This window comes from Dendrobates tinctorius, unplaced genomic scaffold, assembly GCF_039654945.1.
Source record: "Dendrobates tinctorius isolate UK_male_01 unplaced genomic scaffold, ASM3965494v1 ptg000022l, whole genome shotgun sequence".
NCBI lineage: Eukaryota > Metazoa > Chordata > Amphibia > Anura > Dendrobatidae > Dendrobates > Dendrobates tinctorius.
In genome coordinates this window covers 20,611,931-20,635,220 of record NW_027361690.1, presented here as the reverse complement: position 1 = coordinate 20,635,220, position 23,290 = coordinate 20,611,931, and the positions used below count along the sequence as shown (strand labels likewise).

The following is a 23,290-nucleotide window of genomic DNA, read 5'->3' as shown; positions in this document are numbered from 1 at the left end:
CATATAATGTTTTGTATAACTTTTATTTATTTTTTAGGATGGAGAAAATTTTAAAAAAATTAATTGCGCTAATGTTTTTTGAGTTTTATTTTTAGTTAGTTTCCTGTGCGGTAAAAATAGCAGAATAACTTTATTCTCCGTGTCAGGTCAGACACACCGAAACCAAATTTATGTAATTTTTTTTTTTTTTTACTACTTTTAAAAAGTAAAACGTTTTTTTTTTTCAATAATGAGAGAGGATTTGGTCTCGCCGCATGCGCAGCCCTGTAGAGCTTTTATTTGTCTGACTACGGAGCTGTGGGATGCCTCATTTTTTGCGGGAAGAGTTGTAGCTTTTATTCGGACCATTTTGGGGTATATCCGATTTTTTTAATTACGTTTTATGCCTTTTTTTGTGACTCAAACAGTGAAAAAAATAGAAATTATGGCTTTTTTTTTATTTTTTATGGCGTTTACCGTGTGGAATAAATATTAAAATATTTAATTTTTGGGGGTTGGGATCCCAGCTGACGGTAGGACAGCTGGGTTCCTGCGATTGCCGACGGGGCAAGCTGGGGCTGCCATTACCCGCCCGACGTGAAAACTCTATGGCGGAGGAATAAGGCCCGGCTGGCCCCGTCGGCAAAAGTCAATGGGCGGTCGTCAAGGGGTTAAAAAAGCCTGTACATAGACTAAACAAAAACTCCTCATGTGGTCTCATTTTTAATCAATTTAATTATCAAACAAATACAGTGGGGGAAAAAAAGTATTCAGTCAGTCAGCAATAGTGCAAGTTACACCACTTAAAAAGATGAGAGGCGTCTGTAATTTACATCATTGGTAGACCTCAACTATGGGAGACAAACTGAGAAAAAAAAATCCAGAAAATCACATTGTCTGTTTTTTTTTCATTTTATTTGCATATTATGGTGGAAAATAAGTATTTGGTCAGAAACAAAATTTCATCTCAATACTTTGTGATATATCCTTTGTTGGCAATGACAGAGGTCAAACGTTTTCTGTAAGTCTTCACAAGGTTGCCACACACTGTTGTTGGTATGTTGGCCCATTCCTCCATGCAGATCTCCTCTAGAGCAGTGATGTTTTTGGCTTTTCGCTTGGCAACACGGACTTTCAACTCCCTCCAAAGGTTTTCTATAGGGTTGAGATCTGGAGACTGGCTAGGCCACTCCAGGACCTTGAAATGCTTCTTACGAAGCCACTCCTTCGTTGCCCTGGCGGTGTGCTTTGGATCATTGTCATGTTGAAAGACCCAGCCACGTTTCATCTTCAATGCCCTTGCTGATGGAAGGAGGTTTGCACTCAAAATCTCACGATACATGGCCCCATTCATTCTTTCATGTACCCGGATCAGTCGTCCTGGCCCCTTTGCAGAGAAACAGCCCCAAAGCATGATGTTTCCACCACCATGCTTTACAGTAGGTATGGTGTTTGATGGATGCAACTCAGTATTCTTTTTCCTCCAAACACGACAAGTTGTGTTTCTACCAAACAGTTCCAGTTTGGTTTCATCAGACCATAGGACATTCTCCCAAAACTCCTCTGGATCATCCAAATGCTCACTAGCAAACTTCAGACGGGCCCGGACATGTACAGGGTTAAGCAGTGGGACACGTCTGGCACTGCAGGATCTGAGTCCATGGTGGCGTAGTGTGTTACTTATGGTAGGCCTTGTTACATTGGTCCCAGCTCTCTGCAGTTCATTCACTAGGTCCCCCCGCGTGGTTCTGGGATTTTTGCTCACCGTTCTTGGGATCATTCTGACCCCACGGGGTGGGATTTTGCGTGGAGCACCAGATCGAGGGAGATTATCAGTGGTCTTGTATGTCTTCCATTTTCTAATTATTGCTCCCACAGTTGATTTCTTCACTCCAAGCTGGTTGGCTATTGCAGATTCAGTCTTCCCAGCCTGGTGCAGGGCTACAATTTTGTTTCTGGTGTCCTTTGACAGCTCTTTGGTCTTCACCATAGTGGAGTTTGGAGTCAGACTGTTTGAGGGTGTGCACAGGTGTCTTTTTATACTGATAACAAGTTTAAACAGGTGCCATTACTACAGGTAATGAGTGGAGGAAAGAGGAGACTCTTAAAGAAGAAGTTACAGGTCTGTGAGAGCCAGAAATCTTGATTGCTTGTTTCTGACCAAATACTTATTTTCCACCATAATATGCAAATAAAATGAAAAAAAAACAGACAATGTGATTTTCTGGATTTTTTTTTCTCAGTTTGTCTCCCATAGTTGAGGTCTACCTATGATGTAAATTACAGACGCCTCTCATCTTTTTAAGTGGTGGAACTTGCACTATTGCTGACTGACGAAATACTTTTTTGCCCCACTGTATATGTTGGTGTGCTTAAAGGGAATCTTCCACCTAATGCTACCCTATGCAGCTGTCAGCAGACATGTATTGTCTTGCAGACACACAGAATAATGACACCAGTGGCGCTCCACTCCGAGGTGCCGTCTGGGTGCTTTAGCGCCCAGAACTAGGCGCATGCCAGCTATCTAATAGCATGACTAGGCTGGTCATGTGGTCACTAGCCCAGCTCTGCTGCCAGTTCTCAGCATTTCAGTGAAGCATTCTACACTCGTGTGAATGACTAATATCCTATATATGAATAAATTGGCCAACACAAATAACGTAATGGGGAGGCTTGAAGTAAAGGACGGGTTTGCAGCTACTTGGCACATTTTCCTATTGTGCACTTATGTGCTTAAAGTGGGATTAAATTTCCTAACACACAGCTCTGTACATCCATTCTCCTGCCGCCATCCATATCTGCACACACTGACCAGCAGATCCATACACACACTCATGCACGGATTACACACAGCAGATCAGACCTTCCTGCATAGAAATATGCCATACATAGGAAATCAATACCAACCTTCACATTTAGTGATCACACTTATACGAGGATGTGTTTCTCTGCCTGCTCTTATGACTAAAGTGAAGCTGAACATCCAAAGAAATGGGTCACACAGGGTCAAACAGAGGGCGGGATCAAAATCACTCAAAAGTGGAGACATGGTGTTGATAAAACTACATGCAAATGTAAAAGGAGCTAAGTGGGTTTTCAAGCCATTGCCCCACCTGGTTTTTCCACATGTGGTTTTCAATGGCATCATGCAGTGCTTAGGGAGCTGATGAGCATGTGATCGGCTCCATCATGCTCCGCTCCTCTTTTCCGCCGCTATGCCACCTGTTGCATTTCCTGCCCTGTATTTAGCTTTCAGGTAACTTTTGATAAGTCATAGAGGCATATCAACGTTTATCTGCTGACGTAGGCTAAGTTCACACTGCTTAAATATGACACCTGTTTTGTCTGAGCCGAAATTAAACTCTGAATGTGGTACTGCAGGGGTTCCTTGGTGTCTCCTGCTGGCGGGGTGACATCGCCCCTCCAGTGTCCTATGCCGGGGAAATGCCAGGGAACCACAGGCAAGCCCTGCAGTACAAGACCCACAGGTAGCCGACAGCAAGGGAGGCCATGAGTACCCATGCCGCTGCAGCGGAGCACTGCTCACAGGCGTCCCTCTGTTGTGGCACTGTAAGGATTCCCTGAGCTTTCCCGCTGGGGGGGTGACGTCACCCCACCAGCGTTCTGCAGCCTGGGAAAATCCCGGGGAACCCCTTCAGCACCATACATCACATGCTCACATTGGATTACAGATCAGCTACTACCAGGGGTCAAGTTCTGGAAAAAAAATGTGGGAACTCACCCAAGATTTCCTACTTGCCCCCACTCTGATGAGAGTTACACCAACGTAGTAATGAAATAATACTGCCATACTGTGACTGAATAAAACACCATGCAAAGACCAATATTACTCCTATACAGTGACCATAGATAGGCAGAAACTAGCTACACGGGCACCCTGCAGACCGCACTAGTGGTTATGTTACTTTTAGGCTTCTTTCACATGATCATATGCGTATTGCGCGCGTTAAAAATGCAGCGTTGTCACTGCACATTTCCCGTCATATTTCACGCAGCCCAGTGATTTGTATTAATGGGCTAATCGTGTAATATGCTACAGAATAGAACATCCTGTAATTGTTATTTTTTTTTACACACATTTGCGTATGCGTGAAAATAACGCATATGAGAATAAACGCATCGGTTTCAATGGGTACATCTCATCGTGAAATACACATGTGTGAAAAACAGCGTATTACACGACAAAACTAAGATCATGTGAAAGAGGCCTTATATCCAGTGGTCACATGCGACGTTTGCTGTTACTGGGGTCATTTGCTTTGCCTATTTCTAGTCCAGACCGCCACAATGAATTTTCCAAGCCGCTACTTGTCTCTGTAGGATTTTGCATTCAGACAGCTACGGTTAGCCCCCCCAGAAAAAGATCGGAACTATCTCGGGAACAACAGGAGATCTAACGTTAATTTTTGCTGATCAAACCGGATCTAACGAATATCTATCAGAATCCATCCAAAAAACGGCAAATTTCAAAGTTGGGGGGGCTAACCCGTACTTAACCCCCCACCTGACACCCCCAATATCTCGGGAACGAAAGGAGATCTAACGTTAATTTTTGCTGATCAAACCGGATCTAACGAATATCTATCAGAATCCATCCAAAAAACGGCAAATTTCAAAGTTGGGGGGGCTAACCCGTACCAAACCCCCCACCTGACACCCCCAATATCTCGGGAACAAAAGGAGATCTAACGTTAATTTTTGCTGATCAAACCGGATCTAACGAATATCTATCAGAATCCATCCAAAAAATGGCAAATTTCAAATTAGGGGGGGCTAACCCGTGCCTAACCCCCCCACCTGACACCCCCAATATCTCGGGAACGAAAGGAGATCAAACGATAATTTTTGCTGATCAAACCGGATCTAACGAATATCTATCAGAATCCATCCAAAAAACTGCAAATTTCAAATTAGGGGGGGCTAACCCCCCACCGCCCCCCCCCAATATCTCGGGAACGAAAGGAGATCTAACGTTAATTTTTGCTGATCAAACCAGATCTAACGAATATCTATCAGAATCCATCCAAAAAATGGCAAATTTCAAAGTTGGGGGGGCTAACCCGTACCTAACCCCCCACCTGACACCCCCAATATCTCGGGAGCAAAAGGAGATCTAACGTTAATTTTTGCTGATCAAACCGGATCTAACGAATATCTATCAGAATCCATCCAAAAAATGGCAAATTTCAAATTAGGGGGGGCTAACCCGTACCTAACCCCCCACCTGACACCCCCAATATCTCGGGAACGAATGGAGATCTAACATTAATTTTTGCTGATCAAACCGGATCTAACGAATATCTATCAGAATCCATCCAAAAAACGGCAAATTTCAAATTAGGGGGGGCTAACCCGTACCTAACCCCCCATCTGACACCCCCAATATCTCGGGAACGAATGGAGATCTAACATTAATTTTTGCTGATCAAACCGGATCTAACGAATATCTATCAGAATCCATCCAAAAAACGGCAAATTTCAAATTAGGGGGGGCTAACCCGTACCTAACCCCCCACCTGACACCCCCAATATCTTGGGAACGAAAGGAGATCTAACGTTAATTTTTGCTGATCAAACTGGATCTAACGAATATCTATCAGAATCCATCCAAAAAACGGCAAATTTCAAATTAGGGGGGGCTAACCCGTACCTAACCCCCCACCTGACACCCCCAATATCTCGGGAACGAATGGAGATCTAACGTTAATTTTTGCTGATCAAACCAGATCTAACGAATATCTATCAGAATCCATCCAAAAAACGGCAAATTTCAAATTAGGGGGGGCTAACCCGTACCTAACCCCCCACCTGACACCCCCAATATCTCGGGAACGAAAGGAGATCTAACGTTAATTTTTGCTGATCAAACCGGATCTAACGAATATCTATCAGAATCCATCCAAAAAATGGCAAATTTCAAATTAGGGGGGGCTAACCCCCCACCTGACACCCCCAATATCTCGGAAACAAAAGGAGATTTAACGCTAATTTTTGCTGATCAAACCGGATCTAACGAATATCTATCAGAATCCATCCAAAAAACGGCAAATTTCATAGTTGGGGGGGCTAGCTACGGGTTAGCCCCCCCTGGAAAAGATCGTAAATATCTCATTTTGTAGGGGTGATCTAACGTTAGTTTTGGTTGATCAAACCGGATCTAACAAAGATCTAACGAATGTAGTCATTTTTTACCCAAATTCTCACTAAGGGGGGGCTAACCCGGGGGTGGTCACATGGCAGCGCTAGGCGGCCATTAATGACTGCGGGCCGGGCTCACATTGCTGGGCTCGTCTGGGGGGAGATAGGCGACCACCCCATGTGAAGCAGGCACTTCTGTGAGGAAAGATGCTGAATGTTAGTAAATGGCAGTGCCCAGCTCAGCAGGCAAAAGCTGAACCTGGCGGCCACATACAGCTGACACTGGTGTTCAATGCCATTTTCTTTTGCAATACAATAATCCCAGGAATCTGCGGTACTTGCAGTAACGAGGCCACATTCATTGCCCAACATTAAGGCTATGGCACACGTGTGGAATTTCCGCCGGAAATATGCGAGAAAATCGCATTTTAAATTCCCGCTATTTCCCCCGGAAAAACTAGCGATTTGCAAGTGTAATTAGTTTGCAGAATGCTAGCGGTTTCCAAGCGATCTGGAGCATCGCTTGGAAAACTGATTGACAGGGTGGTCACACTCATCAAACATAGTGTTTGACAAGTGTGACCAACTTTTTACTATTGAGGCCGCCTATGCAGCATCAGTAGTAAAAGATATAAAGTTTAAAATATTTTTTAAAAAATCGTCATATTTTCACCTTACAGCGTCCGGCACAGCGTTCCTGATCATCGCGATGCTCCCGGCAACTCCCGTTCCCAGGGATGCCTTGCGCCAATGACCTTTGATGACGTTGCGGTCTCGCGAGACCGCAATGTCATCATTGCAAGGCATTACTGGGAACGGGACTTGCCGGGAGCATCGCTGAGACCTGATGACGCTGCGAGGGACGCTGGAAGGTGAAAATATGACGATTTTTTTATTTTATTTTTTACAGGGATATGGTACTCAGAGCCCGGAGGAGAGTCTCCTCTCCTCCAGACCGTGGGTACCATCCGCAAATGTTCTGCTTACTTTTTACATGGTGGGCACAGCCACGTGCGGATTTTCCCGCGATTCCACATAATGAACATGTTGCGTATTTTTCCGTCATGCAGTTCCGCTGCTGAAAAATCCGCAGCATTAGCACAGCCTGTGCGGAATGCCATAGAATTGCAAGGGATGCTTTTTTGTGTTTTTGCAGCAAAATCGCGCGTTTAACCCCTTAAGCTCCAAGGGTGGTTTGCACGTTCATGACCGGGCCAATTTTTACAATTCTGACCACTGTCCCTTTATGAGGCCATAACTCTGGAACGCTTCCATGGATCCCGGTGATTCTGACATTGTTTTCTCGTGACATATTGTACTTCATGTTAGTGGTAACATTTCATTCATATAACTTGCATTTATTTGTGAAAAAAATGGAAATTTGGTGAAAATTTCGCAATTTTCCAAATTTGAATTTTTATGCCCTTAAATCACAGAGATACGGCACACAAAAAACTTGATAAGTAACATTTCCCACATGTTTACGTCAGCACAATTTTGGAACCAACATTTTTTTTTGTTAGGAAGTTATAAGGGTTAAAAATTGACCAGCGATTTCTCATTTTTGCAACACCATTTTATTTTTACGGACCACATCACATTTGAAGCCACTTTGAGGGGTCTATATGATAGAAAATACCCAAAAGTGACACCATTCTAAAAACTGCACCCCTTAAGGTGCTCAAAACCACATTCAAGAAGTTTATTAACCCTTTAGGTGCGTCACAGGAATTTTTTGAATATTTAAAGAAAAAAAATGAACATTTAACTTTTTCACAAAAAAAACACTTCAGGTTCAATTTTTTTTATTTTACCAAGGGTAACAGGAGAAATTGGACTGCAAAAGTTATTGTGCAATTTGTCCTGAGTACGCTGATACCTGATATGTGGGGGGGAACCACTATTTCGGCGCATGGCAGAGCTCAGAAGGGAAGGAGCGCTGTTTGACTTTTTCAATGCAAAATTGGCTGAAATTCAGATCGGACGCCATCTCGCGTTTGCAGAGCCCCTGATGTACCAAAACAATGGAAACCCCCCACAAATGACACCATTTTGGAAACTAGACCCCCCAAAGGAACTTATCTAGATGTGTGGTAAGAACTTTGAACCCTCAAGGGCTTCACAGAAGTATATAACATACAGCCGTACAATTAAAAAATCATATTTTTTCCACAAAAATGATCTTTTCACCCTCAATTCTTATTTTTCCAAGGGTAGCAGGACCCTAAAAGATATTGTGCAATTTGTCCTGAGTGCGCTTGATACCCCACATGTGGGGGTAAACCACTATTTGGGCGCATGGCAGAGCTCGGAAGGGAAGCAGCGCCATTTGACGTTTTTGGCTGGAATTGAGATCGGACACCATGTCGCGTTTGGGTAGCCCCTGATGTACCAAAACAGTAGAAACCCCACACAAATGACACCATTTTGGAAACTAGACCCCCCCCAAGGAACTTATCTAGATGTGTGGTGAGCACTTTGAACCCCCCCAGTGCTTCACAGAAGTTTATAACGCCCGGGCGCGAAAATAAAAAAATCTTATTTTTTCCACAAGCATGATCTTTTAGTCACCAATTTTTTTTATTTTCCCAAGGGTACAAGGAGAAATTGGACCCCAAAAGTTGTTGTCCAATTTGTCCTGAGTACACTGACACCCCATATGTGGGAGAAAACTACTGTATGGGCACACGTCGGGGCTTGGAAGGGAAGTAGTGACGTTTTGGAATGCAGACTTTGATGGAATGGTCTGCAGGTGTCATGTTGCCTTTGGAGAGCCCCGATGTACCTAAACAGTGGAAACCCCCCACAAATGACCCCATTTTGGAAACTAGACCCCTAAGGAACTTATCTAGATGTGTGGTGAGCACTTTGAACCCCTAAGGGCTTCACAGCAGTTTATAATGCCCAGGCATGAAAATAAAAAAATCGTATTTTTTCCACAAACATGATCAATTAGTCTCCAATTTTTTTATTTTCCCAAGGGTAACAGGAGAAATTGGACCGCAAAAGTTGTCCAATTTGTCCTGAGTACGCTGATACCTCATATGAGGGAGAAAACTACTGTATGGACACACGTCGGGGCTTGGAAGGGAAGTAGTGACGTTTTGGAATGCAGACTTTGATGGATTGGTCTGCGGGGTGTCATGTGCGTTTGGAGAGCCCCTGATGTATCTAAACTATTGAAACTCCCCACAAGTGACCCCATTTTGGAAACTAGACCCCCCATGGAACTTATCTAGATGTGTGGTGAGCACTTTGAACCCCCAAGTGCTTCACAGAAGTTTATAACGCTCGGACATGAAAATAAAAAAATCTTTTTTCCACAAAAATGGTATTTTTGCCCCCAATTTTTTATTTTCCTAAGGGTAACAGGAGAAATTGGACCCCAAAAGTTGTTTTGCAATTTGTCCTGAGTATGCTGATACCCTATATGTGGGGGTAAAACACTGTTTGGGCGCATGGCAGAGCTTGGAAGGGAAGGCGCACCATTTGACTTTTTCAAAGTAGAATTGGCTGGAATTGAGATCAGACGCCATGTTGCATTTGGAAAGCACCTGATGTGCCCAAACCAGTGGAAACCCCCCAATTCTAACTCCAACCCTAACCCCAACACACCCCTAACCCTAATCTTAGCCCTAGCCCTAACCCTAATGGGAAAATGGAAATAAATACATTTTTTTAATTTTATTATTTTTCCCTAACTAAAGGGGTGATAACGGGGGGTTTGATTTACTATTTATGGCGGTTTTTATTTTTGGCAGCTGTCGCACGCTAAAAGACGCTTTTTATTGTAAAAATAGTTTTTGCATCACCACATATTGAGAACTATAATTTTTCCGTATTTTGACCCACCGAGTCATGTGAGGTCTTATTTTTTGCGGGACGAGTTGACGTTTTTATTGGTACCGTTTTCGGGCACGTGACATTTTTTGATCGCTTTTTATTCCGATTTTTGGGATGCAGAATGAACAAAAACCAGCGTTTCATGAATTTCTTTTGGGGGGGTGCGTTTACACCATTCCGCGTGCGGTAAAATTGATAAAGCGGTTTTATTCTTCGGGTCAGTACGGTTACAGCGATACCTCATTTAGGTCGATTTTTCCTGTTTTGTCGGTTTTATGCAATGAAAACTTTTATATAAAAAATAATTATTTTTGCATCGCTTTATTCTGCGAGCTATAACTTTTATTTTTTTTGCAGATGACGCTGTATGGTGGCTCGTTTTTTGCGGGACAAGCTGACTCTTTCAGTGGTACCATGGATATTTATATGCGTCATTTTGATCGCGCGTTATTGCATTTTTTGTTCGGTGGTATGATAATAAATCATTATTTTTTGCTTCGTTATATATATGATTTTTACTCTTTTTTTTTTTTTTTTTTTCAACTTTATTACATTGTCCCAGGTGGGACATCACTGTCCTGTGACAGATCGCTGATCTGTCACATCACAGATCACTGTGACAGATCAGCGATCTGTCACAGGCAATGCTGCAGACTTCCTCATGCCTGCGCTTTGCAGGCACTGAGGAAGTCAGCTCCCTACAGGCCCCCGAAGGTCCCCGTCGCCATCTTGGATCCGGGGGCCAGTTGGGAAAGCCCCCCGCAGCAGCGCTGCACATTGCGCTGCCGTGGGGGGCTCGGAAGCACGGAGGGAGCCCCCTCCCTGTCGATGCTTCCCTTTAACCCCCAGGACACCGCGATCATGTTTGATCGCGGTGTACAAGGGGTTAACGTGTCGGGGCGGTCCGTGACCGCCCCTGACACATTGTGCCGGGTGTCAGCTGTGATAATCAGCTGACACCCGGCCGCGATCAGCGGCGCTCACCACCATGATGTACTATCCCGTCCCTGGGAATTAAGTCCCAGGGCACATGGACGGGATAGTACGTCTGATGGCAGTAAGGGGTTAAAAACGCTACGTGTGAGCACAGCATGAGAGTTGGACCAGTTTGACGTGTTCAAGCACAGACCACCATGTCCGGACTGCTCGCAGATCACCTGACCCGGACTCGTGTGGCTGTAGAGTTCAGGTCTGGGAGTGGTGGTCGTTTGAGACCAGGTTAAGGCGGCAACTCTGGTCTCCAAATCCTGACAGGATCTGCTCACATGTCAGCAGATAATCCACACGCTCCTGGATCATGGGCGGGTCATGGATTTTCACTAAGGCTATGTGCACACGTTGCTGATTCTGCTGCGGATCCGCAGCGTTTCTGGCCCTGCGGGTCCGCAGTAGTTTCTGCTGCGTTGTACAGTACCATTGTTTTCAATGGTAATACTAAAAATGCTGTGCACATGCTGCAGATTTTTCCGCGCAGATTTGCTGAGGGTTACAATCCGCAACATGTCAATTCTTTGTGCGGATTCCGCTGCGGTTTCACACCCTCACCATTGTGAGGTATGAAACTGCAGGGCTAAACCACAGGTATTTTGACCTGCGGATTTTTCAATACCCGCACGGAAAAATCTGCAGCACTTCCAACTACGTGTGCACATAGCCTTGCTGGATGGAGGATTGGAACTTTTTTTTTATGGTCCTCCACAGTACGCAGTGTACTTTAAAAATAAAATGGGGACACTGCTGCAGATCATTATTTGCAACGTTAAGGCTATGTGCCCACATTGCGTTTTTTAAGCAGAATATTCCTGAGCGGAAACGCACACCCTCTTCCCGGGAAAACGCATGCGTTTTATGAAGCGCTTTTGTTAAGCGTTTTAGCATGCGTTTTCCTATGCGTTCTTGCAATACAATTGTATGTATGCGGAAACGCAAGCGTTTACGCAAAATTAATGAACATGCTGCGTTTTCTGCTAAGTGTTTCCGCAGCGGAAAAAAACGCACCATTAGCACAACATGTGCGGATTCCATTATGATTACATGGGATGCTTTCCTTAAGCGTTTCCGCAGCAGAAACGCGCCTCTAAAAGCGCTGTGGAAATGCTTAAAAAAAGCAATATGGGCACACAGCTATAATGTGGTTCTAAGGGAGTTGTCCACCACTCGCCAACCCCTTATTAGTGGCGCCATGGTGCGGTATAAATAAAACCGCTTCCCAGACTTGCACAACTCATTAGCTATCAGCCCTGAGTCCCCTATGGATCTCGAAACATAATGTCATGACCTCTGCAGCTAATGTAATAGATGTTGTAGATAAGCCCCTGATGTAACCTGAAACATAAAAAAATAACGAGTTATATGATACTCATTCACGGTCCGGTTTTGGTCCGATGGGTGTTGCAGTCCGGCGCCTCCCATCTTCTAACGATGACGTCCTCTTCTTTGCTTCCCGTCGTGGCTCCTGCTCAGGCGCACTGCTCTGCTCTCCCTATTGAAGGCAGAGCAGAGTCCTGCAGTGCACAGGCGCTGGACCTCTCTGACCTTTCCCGGCGCCTGCGCACTGCAGAACTCTGCTCTGTCCTCAAATTTTGAGGGAAAAAAGTGTGTCTTATGGTCCGAAAAATACGGTAATAGAATGATGTGTGAATAGCCCCACTGAATTGTATGCATTCATGAATTTTTTAAATTGATGGCAGAACATGGGCGAGAAAAAAAACTTAAAAAATAATTAATCTGCAAAACTGAAACCTAAGCAAAACCGGAAAAAAAACATGCTGGCACACCTGTTTGTATAAGAATAATGTGTAGTACACATTCACACTGTGGCCTTTAACCCCTTACCTACAATTGACGTAATATTCCGTCCATGTGACCATGGACCTAATTACCATGGACGGAATATTACGTCATCGCGATCAGCGGCGCCCACGTGGTGAGCGCCGCTGATCGCGGCCGAGTGTCAGCTAATTATCATAGCTGACACCCGGCACAATGTGTCAGGGGCGGTCACGGACCGCCCCCGACACGTTAACCCCTTGCACACCGCGATCAAACGCGATCGCGGTGTACCGGGGGTTAAAGGGAAGCATCGGCAGGGAGGGGGCTCCCTCCGTGCTTCCCTGAGCCCCCCACGGCAGCGCAATGTGCAGCGCTGCTGCGGGGGGCTCCTTTCCTCCAGGCCCCCGAATCCAAGATGAGGAAGCTGGCCTCCTCAGTGCCTGCAAAGCGCAGGCATGAGGAAGCCTTCAGCAGTGCCTGTGTCAGATCGCTGATCTGTCACAGTGATCTGTGATGTGACAGATCAGCGATCTGTCACAGGACAGTGATGTGCCACCTGGGACAAGGTAATAAAGTTAAAAAAAAAAAAAAAAAAGGGTTAAAAATAATTTTAAAAAAATCGCTAAATAAATTAGTAAAAAAAAAAAATATTCCCCAATAAATCCATTTTTTCAAAATAAAAAAAAACAAAAACAATAAAAGTACACATATTTGGTATCGCCGCGTCCGTAATGACCTGCCCTATAAAACTGTCCCATTAGTTAACCCCTTTAGCGAACCCCTTAAAAAATAAAAAACGAAGCAAAAAATAATGATTTATTATCATACCACCGAACAAAAAGTGCAATAACGCGCGATCAAAAAGACGCATATAAATATGCATGGTACCGCTGAAAACGTCATCTTGTCCCGCAAAAAACGAGCCGCCATACAGCATCATCCGCAAAAAAATAAAAAAGTTATAGCTCGCAGAATAAAGCGATACAAAAATAATTATTTTTTATATAAAATTGTTTTCATTGCAAAAAACCGACAAAACATAAAAAAAGACCTAAATGAGGTATCGCTGTACTGACCCGAAGAATAAAAACGCGTTATCAATTTTACCGCACGCGGAACGGTGTAAACGCACCCCCCCCCAAAAGAAATTCATGAAACGCTGATTTTTGTTCATTCTGCGCCCCAAAAATCGGAATAAAAAGCGATCAAAAAATGTCACGTGCCCGAAAATGGTACCAATAAAAACGTCAACTCGTCCCGCAAAAAATAAGACCTCACATGACTCGGTGGGTCAAAATACGGAAAAATTATAGCTCACAATATGTGGTGATGCAAAAACTATTTTTACAATAAAAAGCGTCTTTTAGCGTGCGACAGCCGCCAAACATAAAAACCGCCATAAATCGTAAATCAAACCCCCCCGTTATCACCCCCTTAGTTAGGGAAAAATAATAAAACTAAAAGAAAATGTATTTATTTCCATTTTCCCGCTAGGGTTAGGGCTAGGGCTCAGATTAGGGTTAGGGGTGTGTTGAGGTTAGGGTTGGAGTTATAATTGGGGGTTTCCACTGTTTGAGCACATCAGGTGCTCTCCAAAGGCAACATGGCGTCTGATCTCAATTCCAGCCAATTCTGCGTTGAAAAAGTCAAATGGTGCTCCTTCCCTTCCAAGCTCTGCCATGTGCCCAAACAGTGTTTTACCCCCACATGTAGGGTATCAGCCTACTCAGGACAAATTACAAAACAACTTTTGGGGTCCAATTTCTCCTGTTACCCTTAGGAAAATAAAAAATTGGGGGCAAAAATATAATTTTGCAGAAAAAAATGTTTTTTTTATTTTCACGCCCAGGCGTTATAAACTTCTGTGAAGCACTTGGGGGTTCAAAGTGCTCTCCACACATCTAGATAAGCTCCGTGGGGGGGTCTAGTTTCCAAAATGGGGTCACTTGTGGGGAGTTTCAATAGTTTAGGTACAACAGGGGCTCTCCAAACGCACATGACACCCGCAGACCAATCCATCAAAGTCTGCATTCCAAAACGTCACTACTTCACTTCCGAGCCCCGACGTGTGCCCATACAGTAGTTTTCTCCCACATATGAGGTATCAGCGTACTCAGGACAAATTGGACAACAACTTTTGGGGTCCAATTTCTCCTGTTACCCTTGGGAAAATAAAAAAAATGGGGACTAAAAGATCATGTTTGTGGAAAAAATACGATTTTTTTATTTTCACGCCCGGACGTTATAAACTTCAGTGAAGCACTGGGGGGTTCAAAGTGCTCACCACACATCTAGATAAGTTCCTTGGGGGGTCTAGTTTCCAAAATGGTGTCATTTGTGGGGGGTTTCTACTGTTTTGGTACATCAGGGGCTTTCCTAACGCGACATGGTGTCCGATCTCAATTCCAGCCAAAAACGTCAAATGGCGCTGCTTCCCTTCCGAGCTCTGCCATGCGCCCAAATAGTGGTTTACACCCACATGTGGGGTATCAGCGTACTCAGGATAAATTGCACAATATCTTTTAGGGTCCTGTTACTTTTGGAAAATTAAGAATTGAGGGTGAAAAGATCATTTTTGTGGAAAAAATATGATTTTTTAATTGTACTGCTGTACGTTATAAACTTCTGTGAAGCCCTTGGGGGTTCAAAGTTCTCACCACACATCTAGATAAGTTCCTTGGGGGGTCTAGATTCCAAAATGGTGTCATTTGTGGGGGGTTTCCACTGTTTTGGTACATCAGGGGTTTTCCAATCGCGACATGGTGTCCGATCTCAATTCTAGCCAAAAACGTCAAATTGCGCTGCTTCCCTTCCGAGCTCTGCTATGCGCCCAAATAGTCATTTACACCCACATATGGGGTATCAGCGTACTCAGGACAAATTGCACAATAACTTTTAGGGTATGTGCACACGTAGTTTTTAGTCTCTGCGGATTTTGTAGAGAAAACCGCAGGAAATCCGCAGGACAAAGTGCTGCGGTTTTTCTGCGGTTTATCTACGGATTATCTGCGTTTTTTCTGCGGTTTTGCCCTGCGGTTTTACACCTCATAATGGATGAGGTGTAAAACCGCAGTGTTTCTGCACCAAATAATTGACATGCTGCGGATTGTAAACCGCAGCAAAACCGCGCGGAAAAAAACGCAGCATGTGCACAGCTTTTTTTTATTTCCATAGGAAATAAAGGTACTGTACAACGCAGCAAAATCTGCTGCGTTTCTGCAGAGCCAAAAACGCTGCGGAAACGCAGCAGAATCCGCAGCGTGTGCACATACCCTTAGGGTCCTGTTACCCTTGGAAAAATAAAAATTGGGGGTGAAAAGATCATTTTTGTGGAAAAAATATGATTTTTTAATTGTACCGCTGTACGTTATAAACTTCTGTGAAGCCCTTGTGGGTTCAAAGTTCTCACCACATATCTAGATAAGTTCCTTGGGGGGTCTAGTTTCCAAAATGGGGTCACTTGGGGGGTTTCCACTGTTTAGGTACATCAGGGGCTCTCCAAACGCGACATGGCGTCCGATCTGAATTCCAGCCAATTTTGCATTGAGAAAGTCAAACAGCGCTCCTTCCCTACTGAGGTCTGCCATGCGCCGAAACAGTGGTTCCCCCCCACATATCAGGTATCAGCGTACTCAGGACAAATTGCACAATAACTTTTGCAGTCCAATTTCTCCTGTTACCCTTGGTAAAATAAAGAAAATTGAACCTGAAGTATTTTTTTTGTGAAAAAAAGTTAAATGTTCATTTTTTTTTTTAATATTCAAAAAATTCCTGTGACGCACCTAAAGGGTTAATAAACTTCTTGAATGTGGTTTTAAGCACCTTAAGGGGTGCAGTTTTTAGAATAGTGTCACTTTTGGGTATTTTCTATCATATAGACCCCTCAAAGTGGCTTCAAATGTGAAGTGGTCCCTAAAAATAAAATGGTGTTGCAAAAATAAGAAATCGCTGGTCAATTTTTAACCCTTATAACTTCCTAACAAAAAAAAAATTTGGTTCCAAAATTGTGCTGATGTAAAGTAAACATGTGGGAAATGTTATGTATTAAGTTTTTTGTGTGCCGTATCGCTGTGATTTAAGGGCATAAAAATTCAAAGTTGGAAAATTGCGAAATTTTCGCCAAATTTCCGTTTTTTTCACAAATAAACGCAAGTTATTTGAATGCAATTTTACCACTACCATGAAGTACAATATGTCACGAGAAAACAATGTCAGAATCACCGGGATCGATGAAAGCGTTCCAGAGTTATGACCTCATAAAGGTACAGTGGTCAGAATTGTAAAAATTGGCCCGGGAGTTAACGTGCAAACCACCCTTGGTAGTGAAGGGTTTAAAACCACTTTCACATATCCTTATGTTTCAAATACTGGGAAAAAAGTACCGATGATATCTGTGTCACGTGCATCATTCATGTACCATCCGTGTGTGTGTTTGTGCTTCATCCATGTGCTGTCTGTTTGACATATAATGTAATAAAATGCAGAAAAGAAATTACGGATGTTTAGGTGAACAAGATGTGCAATGATATAGACATCCGTGAGATATATCATTTGTGCCATGCATGTGTAGCTTCCTGTTCATAGATTAACTTAATGAAAAAAAAAAAAAAATGAAGTGGGGTGGGATGCACGGAGGGAGATATCTCCCTCTGCAATGCCCCGCGATGTCTCTGTCACGGTACCAGCACCGATCGTGGGCATTGATGCAGGGCTTCAGCTCTCACCTAGAGCTGACACCTGCACTAGAGCGCTGCGGAGCTCAGTGTGAGCCCACACGATCATGGAATGCAGCTCCCGTGGCACTATATATATGCTAATTGGTCAGGAAGGGGTTACAGGTTGTGGCTTTCAGGGGACATTTTTACTTTTTTGGGGAATGGCATTATTACTTAAAGTAGATACTCAAGAGTATTTATTGCTTAGAGGGGTCAGTTTGGATATAACTTTCAAAGGAGCATATTGGGCATAATTACTTGCTAGGTTGCACAATGGGGACTTTACTGCTTTCAGTGGGGCACTTAATTTTAGAGGCCCCCTCTATCTGGCACTCATGTTTGCTGCGAGTGTGAACCGAGTGACATCTTACTGTGATCGGATTCTTTTGCTTGTGAGGATCGGATCACAGGTGAGGAGAAGATGTAGAACTTAATTTCTCCATTGTGTAAGTTGGCGTATATTGGACAGCACCTGGATGACATCGGAGTGCAGTCAGATGTTTTGCACACACCCATAGACTTGTGTGGATGCACGCCATCCAATAAATGCGGCCAATCGCAGCATGCAACAATTTTTTTTTTTTTTTTTTCTCATGTCGACTCAATATAAGAAAATAAACACTAATCGGTACTTCTCCATAGTATAACATTGGAGCGAGTGCTATCCGATGAAACATGAGCTAGCAATTGTCCGCGTTATATGATGACTACTCGCCAGTGTGAGCGAACCCTAATACAAACACGTCACCACTTCTGCATTTTTTACCACTCCTGGTTTTGGCTTCCAAACACTGATGTAAAATATTGACCAAATACTTAACGAGGCCAAAGACTCTACCTGCTAAACTCTTGTAAATCCAAGCAGCAACTTTATGAGAGCTAAAAGGGCAACAATACCAATGTGCAAAAGATAAAAATAAATTCACTTTGTATATCTCCCACTGCTCCAGTCACCCAAAACCATCACAGAAAGAACAAACTGCCATATTCCCACAAAAAAACAAGACCACATGTAAAAAAGATGTGTCCAAGGTATAAAAGCATGGGACTTAGGCCTCTTTCACACTTTCGTTTTTTTTGTCAGTTTCAATCCGTGAAAAAATGCAAAAGACGGATCCGTTTCCGTTGTGACACAGCGTATGCCATCGGACCATTGTTTTGACGGATCCGCTGAAGTCGGAAATTTAAAGGAATCGCAGCCTGGAAAAGGAGAGAGAGAATTTTTCCTGCCGCCAGAACGGGATTTTGGGTTAAATTTCTGGACAGGAAATTCTTCCGGGCATGCTCAATGTGAAAAAGCGGATCCGTGCGGAGAAAAAACGTTTCCTTGTCCGTCCACTCAAGTAAGGCCTGTTTCATACTTCAGTTTTTTGACGTCAGTCAAAATCCGTCGTTTTGCCAAAAAAACGGATCCGCCATTTTTTTTTTACGGATCAGTTTTTTTTTCCCATTGACTTGCATTAGCGGCGGATTTTGACGGATGGTCATCCGTTGGATCCGTTTTTTGACGGATCCGCCAAAAAATTAAGTTAAGGGTAATTAATCCTCAGCTCCACTTTTTAACAGCACTGAGAAATAAGGTTATAGCGCCCTCCAGCATCGGAAAATCTCCAGGGTCTCAGCTACCTCTGGTTTTTCCGTCTCCAGTATTGCTATCGCCGTTATTCACCAAATAATGACAACCGCAAAAAAAGGCTAATTTTCCATTTATTTCTCCCTCATCTGATATGATCTAGCACATCAGTGGAGAGCGAAATGGCAGCCCCCAAGCCCCCCCAGGTATCTCTGGCACCTCCTGCATCCCCAATTCTGTTCCTCGGCGTCTTCGAGCATTTCAATGCAATCCTATGGCGGCGGAATCGCCACGATTCCGCAAAATGAATGGACATGCTGTGGATTTTTCCGCCATGCGATTCCGCAGCGGAAAAATCCGCAGCATTGGCACAGCAACTGCGGAATCCCATAGGATTGCATGGGATGCGTTTTGTTAGCGTTTTTTAAGCGTTTCCGCAGCGGCAAAAACGCAACGGAAATGCTTAAAAAATGCAACGTGGGCACAGCCTAACTGCACTGGAGTGTAAGCAGCTTGCACAAGACGACGGAGCTGTGAGGTGGAGAGTAGACTGTCCTACATGGCCAGACTTCCCAGACAGAAGCTAAAACATGGCTTATCACCATACTTACCATCTCCATGGCCATACACATGGATCAAACACCACTTTTGTATACAGAAGAGATTAGGAAACACTGGCCATGCTGCCTCCACCAGATCCAGGAAATGTCTAGGGTAGGGAGCAAACAGGAGCTGATTGGTTGTTGGAGATCAAGTCAACTTTACCATGCAGGTGGTAGGCAGAAACTCTCCTGTAACTAAGGCTAATATGCCAGCCTCAGTATAGGGCAAATTAGAGATAACAAGAATACTACAAATATGTTAAAAATGTCCCCCAAAGATCTTTTCAGGCATTATTGGGGGCATAGTGTGTAAAATATATGTTCAATATCTAAAAATCCATTTCTATGAAAATGGGAATGCAATTTAAAAAGGTTTTGCTGGTCCTTTCTGGAAAAAAGCGACACACATATTTCCTATTTTTATTTACATCCACCCCCGATATCAACAAGAAAAAAGAAATATAAAAATGACATAAAAATTAAGCCCCACGTATCAAAGAAGAAAAAAAAAGCCAAAACTTTTAAATACAGTGCCTTGCAAAAGTATTCGGCCCCGTGGAACTTTTCAACCTTTTCCCACATATCATGCTTCAAACATAAAGATACCAAATGTAAATTTTTGGCGAAGAATCAACAAGAAGTGGGACACAATTGTGAAGTTGAACAAAATTTATTGGTTATTTTAAGTTTTTGTGGAAATTTAAAAACTGAAAAGTGGGGCGTGCAATATTATTCGGCCCCTTTACTTTCAGTGCAGCAAACTCACTCCAGAAGTTCATTGTGGATGTCTGAATGATCCAATGTGGTCCTAAATGACTAATAATGATAAATATAATCCACCTGTGAGTAATCAAGTCTTCGTATAAGTGCACCTGCTCTGTGATAGTCTTGGGGTTCTGTTTGAAGCATAGAAAGCATCATGAAGACCAAGGAACACAACAGGCAGGTCCGTGATACTGTTGTGGAGAAGATTAAAGCCGGATTTGGATACAAAATGATTTCTAAAACTTTAAACATCCCAAGGAGCACTGTGCAAGCAATCATATTGAAATGGAAGGAGTATCATACCACTGCAAATCTACCAAGACCCAGCCGTACCCCTAAACTTTCATCTCAAACAAGGAGAAGACTGATCAGAGATGCAGCCAAGAGGCCCATGATCACTCTGGATAAACTGCAGAGATCTACAGCTGAGGAGGGACAGTCTGTCCATAGGACAACAATCAGTCGTACACTGCACACATCTAGCCTTTATGGAAGAGTGGCAAGAAAAAAAGCCATTTCTCAAAGATATCCATAAAAAGTGTCATTTAAAGTTTGCAACAAGCCACATGGGAGACACACCAAACGTGGAAGAAGGTGCTCTGGTCAGATGAAACCAAAATCAAACTTTTTGGCAACAATGCCAAATGATATGTTTGGCGTAAAGGCAACACAGCTCATCACCCTGACCACACCATCCCCACTGTCAAACATGGTGGTGGCAGCATCATGGTTTGGGCCTGCTTTTCTTCAGCAGGGACAGGGAAGATGGTTAAAATTGATGGGAAGATGGATGGAGCCAAATACAGGACCATTCTTGAAGAAAACCTGTTGGAGTCTGAAAAAGACCTGAGACTGGGATGGATATTTGTCTTCCAACAAGACAATGATCCCAAAAATAAAGCAAAATCTACAATGGAATAGTTCACAAATAAATGTATCCAGGTGTTAGAATGGCCAAGTCAAAGTCCAGACCTGAATCCAATCGAGAATCTGTGGAAAGAGCTGAAAACTGCTGTTCACAAATGATCTCCATCAAACCTCACTGAGCTCGAGCTGTTTGCCAAGGAAGAATGAGCAAGAATTTCAGTCTCTCGATGTACAAATCTGATAGAGACATACCCCAAGCAACTTGCAGCTGTAATCGCAGCAAAAGGCGCAACAAAGCATTAAGTTAATAGGGCCGAATAATATTGCACGCCCCACTTTTCCGTTTTTGAATTTCCACAAAAATTTTAAATAACCAATAAATTTCGTTCAACTTCACAATTGTGTCCCACTTGTTGTTGGTTCTTCACCAAAAATTTACATTTGGTATCATTGTTTGAAGCATGATATGTGGGAAAAGGTTGAAAAATTCCATGGGGCCGAATACTTTCGCAAGGCACTGTATCTAAGGGAGAACATTGTTTTAGAGCCCTTAAAAGTGCATGTATGATAAACCCGAAAATGTGTATGGTAGGGAATGGGAGTAAACAGCCTGATCGTAAACTGGTTATACATGAAAAAAATAAATTGCTGCACTGATTTTCTAAAATGAAGACTGGCAGCAGGTTTGTCTCAAAATTAGAATTTTTAGCAACATTATGGCTGAGAAAATTTTGCTTTGATCTGGTCTACATTGCTCCCGATTTTTGGGAATTCTGTCACTCTGAAATTCTCTTGGCATTCTGCAGTAAGTGCTTTACCGCACCTCTGCTCCTGAGTGACAGTTGTAGCATCTGTCCAGGTGCCCATCCAGATTCCCTATCAGATGCATAGTGTAAATCTGGAATCACACATAGTGACTTACCAGAGATACCGACACCGATATCAAGGTGTCAGGATCGCTGGTAAGTCGCTATGTGATCGCTGGTGAGCTGTCAGACAGCTTCACCAGCGATCAGCACAGCGATGCCGAGCGCCCAGCATCGCTTGCCATCCCTGTAAAAAAATAGAATTAAAATAAAAAATATTGTTGTTCTCACCTTCCGACGTCACGCGCAGCATTCCTCTCTCCACGCTCCGGTCCCAGTAATCCTTTGCGAGAATGACCACGAGACGTCACGGTCTCGCGGGAGCGCGAAGTCTCGCAGTCATTCGTGCAAAGGATCACTGGGACCGGAGCGTGGAGAGAGGAAGGCTGTGCGGGACATCGGAAGGTGAGAATAACAATATTTTTTATTTTAATTCTATTTTTTACAGCTGATCGCTGGTCTCCCGCCTGTCACACGCAGCAATGCGTGCTGGCCAGCGGGAGACCAGCGACCAAAAAAATGTCCAGAGGTTTCTTACAGCGATCAGCGATACCGGCAGGGGGGCCGGTCGCTAATCGCTGTCACACACAGCGATCTTGCTGGTGAGATCACTGTTACGTCACAAAAGTTGTGACTCAGCAGCGATATCGCTAGCGAGATTGCTATGTGTGACTCCCGCTTTAGGGAACTCCCAGAAAACATTTGTGGTTAGCACTGTGAACCAGGTTAACAATAAACTGTACCTAAAGCCCTATCACAGAGGCACAACATGGCTAAACAACTTTTCAGATCTCCCATCGAGTTACCAGCACAATACTGTAACACTTTGAGGTTTCCGTCTGTCCCATAAATATTGAGTTGAATATAGCAATATGCATGTGTCAGCACCAACCTATCAAACCCCCCCCCCGCACTGGTCGACTGCAGGTGTCCTGTTCTGGTGATCATGAGGGTCCCAGAAATAAGATAGGTGATAAGTACAGTTCGGATAATATATTCAAATGAAGTTCAATTTGATCAAAATCAGTATTCTTTTCCATGATTTTTGTAGCTTTCCCCAAAAAATTCAGTAAAATGGTGGCCACAATCATGTTGAACTGTACATGGTGGGCAAAACGTTACAAAACATGTCTCTGCTGCTCAATGTAT

General features: G+C 43.5%; 1 long non-coding RNA gene across 4 annotated transcripts in view; it reads left to right on the top strand.

Moving 5' to 3' along the window:
• The window catches only part of LOC141084071 (uncharacterized), a 54,557-nt gene that overhangs the window by 2,871 nt on the left and 28,396 nt on the right, over positions 1-23,290 (top strand). The window contains exon 2 of one of the 4 annotated variants that reach the window (XR_012230922.1): positions 18,553-18,811. The exons of the other annotated variants lie outside the window; for them this stretch is intronic. This is a non-coding gene — a long non-coding RNA (uncharacterized lncRNA). The remainder of the gene's footprint in view (positions 1-18,552; positions 18,812-23,290) is intronic. 4 annotated transcript variants of the gene reach the window in all.